Below are 11395 nucleotides of genomic sequence, written 5' to 3'. Positions count from 1 at the left end.
TAGGTCAGCACGTGCTCCAGTGTTAATGAACCAGTGACCTGTGCTGATGAACACAGAGCTGGGAAACTGTCTTTGTGGGAGAGCTTCCTTGAAAAAGTGATGTTTAAGCTGAGGCTGAATAGTAAGTAAGTTTAGCTGGGTGGTAAGGAAGCACAGCATGTGCAAAGGCCCTAAGGTGGGAAGGAGCTTGGAACACTGAGAGAATGACAAAAAGGCCAGTGAGGCTGGACACAGCAGATATGGAGGAGCAGGGGCAGAAAGGGCCAGAGAAGTGAGCAGGGCAGCCATATAGGGCCTTGTAGACCTCCATAAGGCATTTGAATGTCATCCTGCCTGCTTCCTTCTGTTCTGCCTCCAACTTGCCATCTGTGCTCTTACAGCCTAAGGTCACACGGGCTCCTACACAGCTTCTGCTCCTCACTCACTTCAGGTGCACATGACCTAACCCAGCCTCTCTGGATTCCTTGATCTCCTGGCTTTTCTACATCAGCATTTGCTGCTAATAAGTACATGCTGTGAATCTCTTCCCCAGCCAAATAAAAAATGGCCGCTATTACTGGGCACAGTTCCACCCTCGTGCCTCCCAAGGACCCAGAGAGCTTTGTCTCCATTTCACAGATGCAGTCCCCAAGTCAGAGAGATGAAATCAATGCCCAAGCAAATAAAGCTGGCAAATGACAGGGCCAGGATTTGAGCGCGAGACTGTCTGATTCTAAGCTCTGCCCGCATCCCTATCCTCAGGTTATTGCTCCCTGAGGCTATAAGGCTGCAGGCAGGGAGGTGCCAGGCATGTAGGAAGCAAAGGAGTCCATTGTAACAGGCACCTAATTCGAGGCAGTAGGCTCCACAGGCTTGTCTGGAATAGTCTGAGAATAGCCCTCTTCTCACAGCATGGCCAGAGGGCATAACCAGAGGGCCTGCCCCTCTTCCTGGGCTGTGTTGCTGCTGAGGTGTGGCCCTGAATCTCTGGGGCATTCAGAAGGCCTGCAATCTTGGCCTCTCCAACCCATCCATCAGCCTGACCTGAGCTCTGTCTGTTCTGAGCCTGGGGCCCCCCATGGAACCAGGAGCCAGTGACATTTGAGGCCCTGAGATGGGGTTCCCCCACTGAACCAAAGACCCTCATGGATCCAGGTAACATTTTATCCACAGGGGCATCTCAGGCCATGTGCCTGGGATCAGTTTTGTCTAGTGGTAATGGATTTCACTTCTTGATTGTGTTTTGCTTTGATGGAAACTCAATTAATTTGTGTCTCCCTCAGCATATGGCAGTTAAAATTGCAGTGATTGGACAGGGAGGACCCTTGCAAGTCGTTTTGTTCACTCAAGCTTTTAAAACTCCTGCCTCCTTTTGCTAAATATAAAAGTCTCATTCTCGCCTTTAGCGGTAAGCGACATTTCTAAATTATTTCACCTTTGGTGGTAGTAGGCCAAATGATAGCCCCCAAACATATCAGCCCCAAATCTCTGGGACCTGCAAATATTACCTTATTTAGAAAAAGGGTCTTTGCAGAGGTGATTAGGTTAATGATTTTGAAACTAGGAGATTATATTGGATTAACGAGATGGACCCCAAATACCATCACATGTATCCTTACAAGAGAGAGGAAGAGGGAGATCTGATGGGTTCACAGAAGGATGGCAGTGTGACCCCAGAGGCAGAGCCTGAAGTGATGTGGCCACAAGCCCAGGAATGTCAGCTGCCAGCAGAATTTGCAGGAGGTCAGGAATAGCTTCTCTGCTAGAGCCTCCAGGGAGAGTGTGGCTGTGCTGAAGTCCTTGATTCCAGCCCAGTACTATTGATTGCAGACTTAAGGCCTCCAGAACTGTGAGAGACTAAGTTTCTGTTGTTTTAAGCCACCCAGTGTGTGGTAATTTGTTACAGAAGCCACAGGAAACCAGTAAAATGATTTAAAACAAATAAGAGCCTCAGTGAATTAAACGAGTAGTTTGCAAACCTCTAAAGCCACCCTTGGAGGTTCTGACCATCCCCCAGGCCAAGGGCTTGGTGTTGCTTAATGTATCCGATTTATACAGAAGAAAACTGAGGTCAGAAAAAGGCAGAGACTTGCACAAGGTGATTGGCAGAGACAGGACTGGTACCCGAGAGCCCCCCAAGGACTCTCAGTCCTCCCATGGCCCCAGGCCACCTCCTCCCACCCCTCATTCTCCTGTGTGTGGAGAGATGAGGGTCCAGAAAGGTCTAATGAGGCAGAAGAGTGAGTTTGGGGAAAGGCTAGAGAAAGCCCGGAGCAGCCCCTGGGGTGGGGAGCTTATCCAACAGACAAGGTGCAGATGTTCTAATATTTTTCTTACGGAAAGGTAACTTCCAGAGACTGTGAGAAGTGTCGAATCTGATTTATAAAGCTTTAAGGAAAATATTGCATTTATAAACAGTATTCTTCATATACCCACAAACTGAATTAAATTGAGCACCTGTCAGTCAGGAGAGGCACCTCATGGGGAGTCCAGTACAGAAAGGAAGGCCTGGCTGGGAAGGTGACAAGGGCCAGGGACAGCAAAGCATCCTTGGAGGTGCCAGTCTCAGAATCTTCAAACTCCTCAGCTTTGCTATAGATTAGCTCTTGTCATGAGCAGAAGACAGGGGCAGATGTAGCCAAGCCTTGGCATGTATACATGCTTGTGTGCACATGTGAGCTCAGAGGCAGACATTGGGCCAAGTACGTATACACATAACCATATGTACATGCACACAGACACACATAAGGGGCCTGGAACCAAGCTAGGCAGCCAGAAAGAGTAATTCATAATTTGTCAGTTGCCCTTTGGGTTACACTTTTAAGTCCAAAAGCCAAATGGAGCGTGTTGCCACGATTTGTTCTCCTGCCATCACAGCTCCTGAGTGAGACTAGATCCCCAGCGTGAAATGCAATGTGGCAGGGACTCACATAGTGTCCTCTCTGGTGGTCTGCTGCTGAGCCCACCAAGGGCCTCCCTCCCTCCCTGGGTCTGAGTTCCTCTCCCCTCCCTTATCACTGCCCTGCTAGAGCCCCAGCACGGGAAACAGCTGGCCCAAATCTCCGGGAACAATCACCAAATTCCGGTACTCCAGGATTTAGGAAACACTTTTTTAAAACTATTTTTAAGGGGAGAAAGAAATTGGTCAGCTTAGAAAGGGAAGAGAGGGTGGGATACAGCAGCTGATTTGGGGAAATGGAGTCACCCAGGCTTGGGCCTCCAGCGTCTATCTCGGAGAGACCATTGTCTGAGAGAGGGGGAGATAGAGGCGTGAGGAAACCAGCCAGACACCTGGAACAGAACAGAGAGTGGAAGGCACACACAGAAGAAGGTGAGGACACAGTGGGACAACAGGCACCTTGACCTAGAGCACACAGCTGCCAACAACAGCACAGCCACCTGGGATGCAGGGACCAGAGGGCAGCTGGGCTGACACTGTGGGAGGAAGGCCTGGCTCCAGCGAAAGGAACGACAGCTCCAACGATTCTGTGCTGAGGTTTTGTTGTACTGTTGCTGTTTTTCCAGAACTGCCTAAATAGTCTGGAGGCAGGCCCTGCTGCTGGAACCGTAGCCAGGGCTAGTGGTCAACACCCGGGGAAGACCAGCAAACAGTGTTTGCTGTGCCTGGCCCAGGCTGGCACATCTGCTCAGAGATGGCCCAGGCTCTTTCCCAGGGCTGGGGCAGGCAGCCAGGCCAGATACACCCTGGGTCTCCAGATCTGGTCTTCCCCTTCATCCCCCAAAAGTTTATATGGAGGCAGCTCAGGATCAGGGGATGGGGGCTGGCTGTCACGGTTGGGGGTGGCACCTCCACACCATCCAGGCTCCATTCTGCTATGTTGGGTGCTCCCTGTCTGAGGTCTGTCTCCCTGTCAGGCTTAGAGTCTCAGGGGCACAGACTGTCCCATTCATCCTTGACCCCAGCATTGCCCAGACTGGACTTGGACAGAGCATATGTGCAAGGTGATCTCCCCATCTTGGGAGAGGTGAGTGGATATCCGTCAGGGACCCCTGAGTTCTGCATAGAGACTTCATTAGGGGCTCTCAAAGGTCCCTTCTCCTCCAATCTAGGAGGCACTACCTTTTAGGGCCCTTGTAGTAACAAATGATGGAAACTCAATTGGAGCTAGTTGGGCACAAAGGAGATGTTACTAGATCCCAAAACCAAGTGGTAGGTAAGGCCAGGGAAGTAGCAAGCCTCGTGCAGACTGAAAGTGAGACTCCTGAGCCACGCGGCCTCCCTCTCGGGGTCTCCCCTGCTTCCACTGGCTGCCAGCCTCTTTTTCTCCTGCCAGTCCTCTCCACAGGCCAGCGTATTACCCACAGGCTGCTCCAGGGCTCTCTCTGCCCAGAACTACCTGTGGAGAAGGGCTGTCTTTCCCGGGTTCTATATTTTCAAGGGATGTTGACTGGCCATGCTTGGGTCACGTGCCTGTCCCTGTGGGCGGGGGCATTCTGTGATTGGCAGGTCCCTGAGGAATGCAACTCTGTTACTAGAAGAAGGGTGGGGGTTGGACAGACAAAGCAAAAGGCATCTCAGTTCACCTACAACATCCCCTCTTCCTCTGAGCCAGGGGTGGGGCTGATATAGTTAGGGAAGTGTATAGGGGTCATGCAGGAACTATCATCTCTCCTACTCCTTGTCACCTATCAGATCAGCTCTCAAATCCTCTCTTTGGCATTTCAGTCCTCCATTTTTTTTTTTTTTTTTTTTTTTTTGGAGATGGAATTTCGCTCTTGTCGCCCAGACTGGAGTGCAATGGCACAATCTTGGCTCACTGCAACCTCCGCCTCCCAGGTTCAAGCCATTCTCCTGTCTCAGTCTCCCAAGTAGCTGGGATTACAGGCACACACCACCACACCCAGCTAATTTTTGTATTTTTAGTGGAGACGGGGTTTCACCATGCTGGCCAGGCTGGTCCTGAACTCCTGACCTCAGGTGATCCACCTGCCTCGGCCTCCCAAAGTGCTGAGATTACAGGCGTGAGCCATTGCACCCGGCATTCAGTCCCTTTACAACTCCCTCCCCATGTCCCTGCCTCTCCAACTTCCCCCACTCTAAACCCTTCTTCTAGCTGGGTAATTTCTACATACATAGCAGATCTAAGTGGCTACCAGCATGGTCTCTGAGCTAGATTGCCTGGGGTTCACATCCCAGCCTTGTCACTAACTAGCTGTGTGACCTTGGGCAAATTATTTAACTTCTCTGTGCCTTAACTGTTGTGAAGGTTAAGTAAACTGAGCCATGCACAAGCACTGGGACAAGGGCTGGCTCATGGTGAGCCCCCAGGGTATGTTCACTGTTCCCCTGGCTGTTGAGTCTTGGCTCCTACCAGCCCTGGCTAGGATGCCCCTCCTCTTGTCCAAATCTTCCTTCTCTTAAGGCCTCCCTGACCACTGCACCACCATGGAGACTCCTCATCTCAGAACACCTGGGGCACTCAGGGTTGGGCACCTGACTGCACCAGGAATCTTCCTACTGTTGGTGAGCTCTGTCCCCAGAGCACCCTGGCTCAGGCCTAGGCACAGCGGGATGTTGGGAAATGCTTGGACTCCTCCCCTGCAGGACGGGCAGGCCAATGGAAAGGGAAAGCTGTTGATGACCCTGGGGACCAGCCCTGACCAGGGACCACTGGAGCTAAGCAGTGGAGCAGGCACAGGTCTCCCTCCCAGCTGCCACTCCCCCTGAGATCCAGGAAGTCCCTGTACCTGTGACATCACACTTCATCCACAAAAATAGCCAGCATATCTCAGCAGCCAGGGTGCAGCCTGCTCTGTGGGGTGACAGGCTGTGAGTGCGAGTCAGCATCTGCTGGGTGGATGGCACCCCTCCCTGCTGACCCCAGAGTGGGGACACGCTCACCCATCTGCAGAGGTGACTGAGGCTGGGAGAGGTGTGGGAGGCAGGAAAACAGACATAGGCAGAGTCCAGAGTTTCCAGGTTTAATTCTGAAAACCAGAGCCCGTCTGGGTCCATGTGTCTGAGGTGGTGTCTTTCTCTGGCTCTGGAACTGGGTCTCTGTCCCTGCTCTTCCCTTCCTTCCTCCTTCTCCTGAGTCTGTCTCAGCTGAGGTAGTGCCCAGGGCTGTGGATGGCTGGGCTGGCAGGGGGCAGAGTGGCAGGGTTTCAGGAAGACAAGCACAGATTAGTCAAGGACTGTCAGACCCAACTACATCCCCATGGAGCCTGGCAGTGACACGATTTTAGTCCACAGGCCCCTCTGAACCAGACACACGTGACTCCACTGCCTCCCATGGGGTCTTCCCTGGGCTCTGGCCAGTGTTCCTGGAGTGCCCCCACCGACTCCGAGTGAGCCCAGGATTAGAGCAGGTGCCTACACTGCTGGGCTCTGCACAGCCAGCGCTGGGTAGGAGCATTGCATGCGCCCTCCCAGCCTGGGGGAAGCAGATGGCAGCAAATGGGAGGCTGGCGTCCTTCATAGGTCCTGGACCCCCCAATTCTTCTGTTCTCCAGCCTCTAGAAGGTTATTAGAAGCAGCAGTGGAGCGGTGGCCTAAGGAAACACCCGGAACAGCCACGTGTGTGTGTGTGCACGTGCACTTGTGCACAGAAGCAATAACGTCGTAAGTCTGGGAGACTGCGTATGCTCACAGGTGAGTGTAACTGTGCCTAACTATTTGTGGCAGGGTGCTTGGGTGGTGTGTGAGAGAAATTCTGAATGTAGGCTAAATGGTGCTAGGATGTGGTGGTGGTGGTGGGGTCTATCTATGTGTGTGCCCATGAGGGTAAAAGCTAGGAAGGGTTTCTGGAGAGGGAGACAGTGAAGGAGACTAAGCCCCCTTATCCTCATACTGCATTCCTATCTCACCGGGCAAAACAAAGGGCCAGATAATTCCAAACGCCGAGTCTATTTAACTTGGGACCTCATTACAGAAGTATTTTTTCCATCAAAAAATTTGCTGAAACAAAATGGCATTTGGCTTCAGCAAATATTGAACCAGTTTGCTTTCCCAGAGCTGACACTGGAGGGAGGATATACGGAGCTCAGGCCATGGGAGGCCAAATTGCCACCCTTCACTGGCAAAGAGAATCCCCCCAGGACTGCCCAGTGAGGCAGCCTCACGCCTGGGAGGGACACACGTCTCTTTCTGCCTCTGCTTGTGCTGGGCCCTCTGCCTAGATGTTCTGGAATGTTCTTCCCTCTCCTTTTCCACCTGAGGAACAATGGCTCTGCCTCCAGGAGTTAGTACACCTGCCATTTCTGTGAAGGGACCTCTGGTTCCCTTCCTCTCGTCACCCCACAGCACCCCGTATCCTCCACGACAGTTAGTCGGTATTGCTCCCCCACTAAATGGGCGCCTCCTTACATAGAGGGTTTTCTCCAGTTCTCTAACCCCAGCATCTAATGCATAATAGAGATTTTTTTTAACACAGAGTCTTCCTCTGTCACCCAGGCTGGAGTGCAGTGGCACGATCTCAGCTCACTGCAGTCTCCGCCTCCCAGGTTCAAGCAATTTTCCTGCCTCAGCCTCCCAAGTAGCTGGGATTACAGGTGGGTGCCACCACACCCAGATAATTTTTGTATTTTTAGTAGAGACGGGGTTTCACCATGTTGGCCAGGCTGGTCTCAAACTCCTGACCTCAAATGATCTGCCCCCCTCAAACTCCCAAAGTGCTGGATTACAGGCGTGAGCCACCGTACCCGGCAGAGACTTTTTAAAGTTAACACATGTTGGCCAACTACATGTGCCAGGCACTTGACAAGGAGTCTCTTTTTTAATTCCTCCAAACAACCTGTGAGGTCAGTTCTCTTTGTAACATTTCCATTTCATAAAAGAGATTGAAACTCGCACTGTCCAGGAATGGGGGCGGGCATTGAACTCATGTCTTTCTGACACCAGAACCCAAAGTCTCAACCATTCTGTGATGTTACACTGCTTCTCTGTAGAGACAGGAGTCCTGGACTTGAGGTCAGGAGGCCTAAGACCCATCATGGCTGTGTCTGGCTCTTTGTAATCTGAGGCCTTGACTTCTCCACCTATAAAATGGGAGGACAGGTGCTTCCAGCTTAAGGTCTGTGCCAGTGGCAGGAAAGGCAATAAATGTGCTTTCCAGTGGACATCTTGTTTTAAAGGTGTCTTCTCTTTGCTTTGTTTGTTTAATTCTTATTTTAAAGGTTTTCTTCTCTTTGCTTTATTTGTTTAATTACAGCCTTCTGTCCACGGCCTCTGGAAGCCTGGCTAAGTGAGGCAGGTGTGAAACCAACTAGGGTTTATTTCCTCCTGGCAGTTTGGAGTAGGGGACGGTGTCTGAAGCAAGGATCTCAGACTCTGGGTTTCAGTGCCCCGTCGTCTCTGGCACCTCTGTGTGGTCTGCACTACCCTGCCCAGGGCCTACATTCAAGGCCAACAGGAGCCAGCTGAGGCAGGGTCAGAGCTGGCTCTGGACCACAGGACGGGTGCCACCAAATGCAGAGAGAGCCCCCCTTTCTCAATCTTTGAGGGGCCTGTCAACCTGAATGCCCCTAAAGCTCAAGCTGAATCTTGCCCAGCCTCCCCAGCTGCTCAAGAGGAGACAGAAACCCAGTCCCCAGCTGGGCAGAGGGAACGTGGGAGGCCATAACCAGAACCTGGCTGCCTGAGCACCCAGCTGTGCCCATACCACCCTGGGCACTCCTGGACAAGCTCGCCCACGCCTCCCAGGCTCAGGACAAAGGAGTCCTGGAAGAATGGATCAGTGGGCCTGGAGCCACTGCCATTTGAACGCTTTGCATGCTTCCTACAGGGCAGTGAATCTCTCTCCTCCCCTCCCGCCTTCTCCTGGGCTCCTTCTTGTTCTGTCTCTTTGCTCCCTCTCCCCTTCCCCTCCCTCACCTCCTCTTCTTTTTCTCTCTCTCTCTCCCACACAGCTGCCTCTTAAGAACTCCAGACGACGCTTCACAGTCTTGAAGCAGAGGAAGGCCGCAGGGTCTCAGTAGTGCTATTCATTCTCCATCAGAGAACATTCTCCCTGGAGACGGACAGCCTGCCCCGGGGTACCTGAAGCCTGAACCACTGGAGAGACCATGGTCTTCTCACCAGCCTTTCACCTCTGATAAAAGTTTCAAACAAAGCTGGGCGTTTGTTGAGTTGTGAAGGCCGGGTGATCTGTGGACGATCTCAGGGCAACAGAGCTGAAGAATGGCAGCAGTTCAGTAAAGGGACAAAGGTTACCAAAGGGAGAGGGGTCGGCAGACTTCTATAAAGGGCCAGCAGGGAAATATTTTCAGCTTTGCAAGCTAAACAGTCTGTTGCCACAATTTAATTCTGCAGTCGCAGCGCAAAAGCAACCATAGATAATATGTAACGAACAAATGTGGCTGTGTTCCATTAAAACTTTATTTTGGGGCACTGAAATTTGAATTTCATATAATTATCACATGTCATGAAATATTATTCTTCTTCTCATTTCCCCCTCAATCATTTTAAAATGTAAAAACCATTCTTAGCTTGCAGGCTGTCTAAAAACTAGGCGGTGGGGGTGGGAACTCACTGACCTCCAGGCCAGAGGATGCCTGAGACAGATCTGGGGCTGTGGTGGGACAGGCGCATCAGGCCATTAGACAGCAAATCATATGACCAACAACCCCATGCCACCTTAGCTCTCTAATTCAGGTTCACCAGAGAGCCTTTGGATCATCTTCTCCTGTAACTTGCTTTTGGGGAGAGAAGTGGACCCAGGAGTATACATGTACCCAGAAAACCCTCAGAAGTTCTATTTCTCGCTGTGAATTCCTAACCCAGCGTTTTGATGGTAATTTGACTTCCTACTGTAGCTTGCCTACTGGGAGCGGTGCTATCCTGCCAAGACAAACATCCGCTGCACTTGAGTAGCATTTCTTATTATAAATTAATAAATTGGCATTGGGGTATGTATATAAATATCCGTCCCTGTGAGCTTGGTAAATGTGAATCTGCCACAGAGAAATGAATCTCCTTAGCACCCAGCTCACCAAAGCAGATTCCTCTGTCTCCAGTGCTGGCAGCGAGGCCTGTGGTACTTTCTCAAAGTAGACGCCACCATGAGAGACCTCCAGGCAGCCAGCCGGGTTGCCGGCGAGGCTCGGTGCTGGCTCTGCTGGCTCCATTGCGTAGGGCTGACTGCATCGGAGGCTGGGTGTGGAATGATGGGTGGATGGGTGGGTAGATGAGTGAAGGGGCAGATGATGAAAGGGAGACTGGTGGGTGGGAGGGTGGATGGATGGGTGAATACAATTCGCAGGTTTGTGCCCACTGGCAAAATTGGTCCTGGGGGACATGGCAGGTGACAAGGTAGCCACATATGTCCTGAGAGGGAAAGAAGGAGCCAAGAACTAACATGTGTTATGCACCTACTACGTGCCAGCTTTGAGGCACAGGGCTGGCTCCCTCTCCCTTGCTCCCATCAATCCCCTCTCCCTGCTCTTATGACCTGTGTGCATGAACTTGACCTCCATGGGTCTTCTCAGGCCCTTCCTGGCTCAGTTCCTAAGTACAAGACAATTGTTTTATGTTCCCGGGGCTTGCAGGAGTTGAGGGGAGGTCCTTCCATGCCCTTTCATCAGCACCAGCCCTCGCTTTATTTGCAGTAGGTACAGAGCGTTTTTGCCCCAACCCTCACTTGTAGAGGCAGAGCCTATCTCAGGAGAGATGTTGCAAAAATTTAGGCTCCCCAAATGGCCTTCTTCCCCTCCCCACTTCTTCCTGGCAGTGCTGTCCCCATCCCCGCCTTTGGGCTATTATGGGTCAGGCTCAGACTCCTTCCCATTCTCAGATCCCTGGGTCCTTTCCTCTAGGAAGCCCTCCTGGATTGCTTCCAACGGAGCCCAATTTCCTACAGGATGTTGCAGCTGTGCACCTGAGCTTCATCATTTCACACAGAGCGATGTAGCAGCTACAGTGTGTGTGCGTGTGTGTGTGTGTGTGTGTGTGTGTGTGTGTGTGTGTGTGTTGGGGGTGCTCTGAGGCTTCCCTGCCTCCCTCTCCCCTGCAGCTGAGCTGAGATGAGCTCCCATAGGTGCTGAGCAGCAACTAGCTCAGGGCTGATTGCTCCATCTTAAATGAGGAGCCGTTTAATTTTCCCAGCGAAGCTTCCTTCAGCGGATGAGCTAAGGGAACACGGCAGGCCTATTGGAGGAGGGAACCGCCAGAAAATAAACCCTGAGCCTGGCTATTATTACTTTTTGTTGTTGTTAATTTATCCCCTGCTTGGCTTCTGATAGGCTCCAAGATGACTAAATAAACCCAGGAATCAACTCCCCACCCTCCCAAACTCAATCTTCAGCAAGGGAGAGCTCAGTCTGCGGCATAAATTAGCGGAAGCCAGAGTGTAAAAATATGATTCTGTGAACAAACAAAAGCCTCCAGTCATGAGACCAGCAGCGGCTGAGCTGTTCCCACTGCCGTCAGCTCTGTTTCCAAGCAATTAGAAGGCAGAGG

At 51.7% G+C, this 11395-nt stretch overlaps 1 long non-coding RNA gene across 2 annotated transcripts; it reads left to right on the top strand.

Moving 5' to 3' along the window:
- The first annotated feature begins 3174 nt into the window (after positions 1 to 3174).
- Positions 3175 to 11132, top strand: LOC144329979 (uncharacterized). Of its 2 annotated transcripts, none has more exons than XR_013395754.1 (3): positions 3175 to 3310; positions 6454 to 6592; positions 8848 to 9334. It is a non-coding gene; the product is annotated as an uncharacterized LOC144329979 (long non-coding RNA). The 2 variants fall into 2 exon arrangements; XR_013395753.1 differs by lacking the exon at positions 3175 to 3310 and adding an exon at positions 10753 to 11132 and having other exon boundaries at positions 6153 to 6592; positions 8848 to 9731.
- The last annotated feature ends 263 nt before the right edge of the window (positions 11133 to 11395 follow it).

This window comes from Macaca mulatta, chromosome 7 (assembly GCF_049350105.2).
Source record: "Macaca mulatta isolate MMU2019108-1 chromosome 7, T2T-MMU8v2.0, whole genome shotgun sequence".
NCBI lineage: Eukaryota > Metazoa > Chordata > Mammalia > Primates > Cercopithecidae > Macaca > Macaca mulatta.
This window is presented reverse-complemented; position numbering and strand designations above follow the sequence as displayed.